We start from the raw sequence: 221 nt of genomic DNA, 5'->3' as shown, positions 1-221 counted from the left end.
TGTAATCCCTGGTTAGACCATATTCTCCATGGGTTTCAAGTCTCCTTCCACGTGGTCTTCCTTCCAAGTCTTCCTTCCAAGCTGCCCAGCAGAAAAAGACATGGGGGTGCTGGTTGACAGCTGGCTGAATATGAGCCAGAAGTGTGCCCACGTGGCCAAGGCGGCCAAGAGCATCCTGGCTTGTATCAGGAATAGTGTGGCCAGCAGGAGCAGAGAAGTGA

General features: G+C 52.9%; 1 protein-coding gene across 1 annotated transcript in view; it reads left to right on the top strand.

The window, feature by feature from the left end:
• The window catches only part of LOC104130712 (protein PML-like), a 12,011-nt gene that overhangs the window by 4,239 nt on the left and 7,551 nt on the right, over window positions 1-221 (top strand). The window lies entirely within an intron of this gene.

The sequence above is a fragment of the Egretta garzetta genome, unplaced genomic scaffold, assembly GCF_000687185.1.
Source record: "Egretta garzetta isolate BGI_Z169 unplaced genomic scaffold, ASM68718v1 scaffold287, whole genome shotgun sequence".
In the NCBI taxonomy this organism is placed as follows: Eukaryota; Metazoa; Chordata; class Aves; order Pelecaniformes; family Ardeidae; genus Egretta; species Egretta garzetta.
Note: the sequence above shows the minus strand (reverse complement) of the source record. Positions and strands in the feature narration are given on the sequence as shown.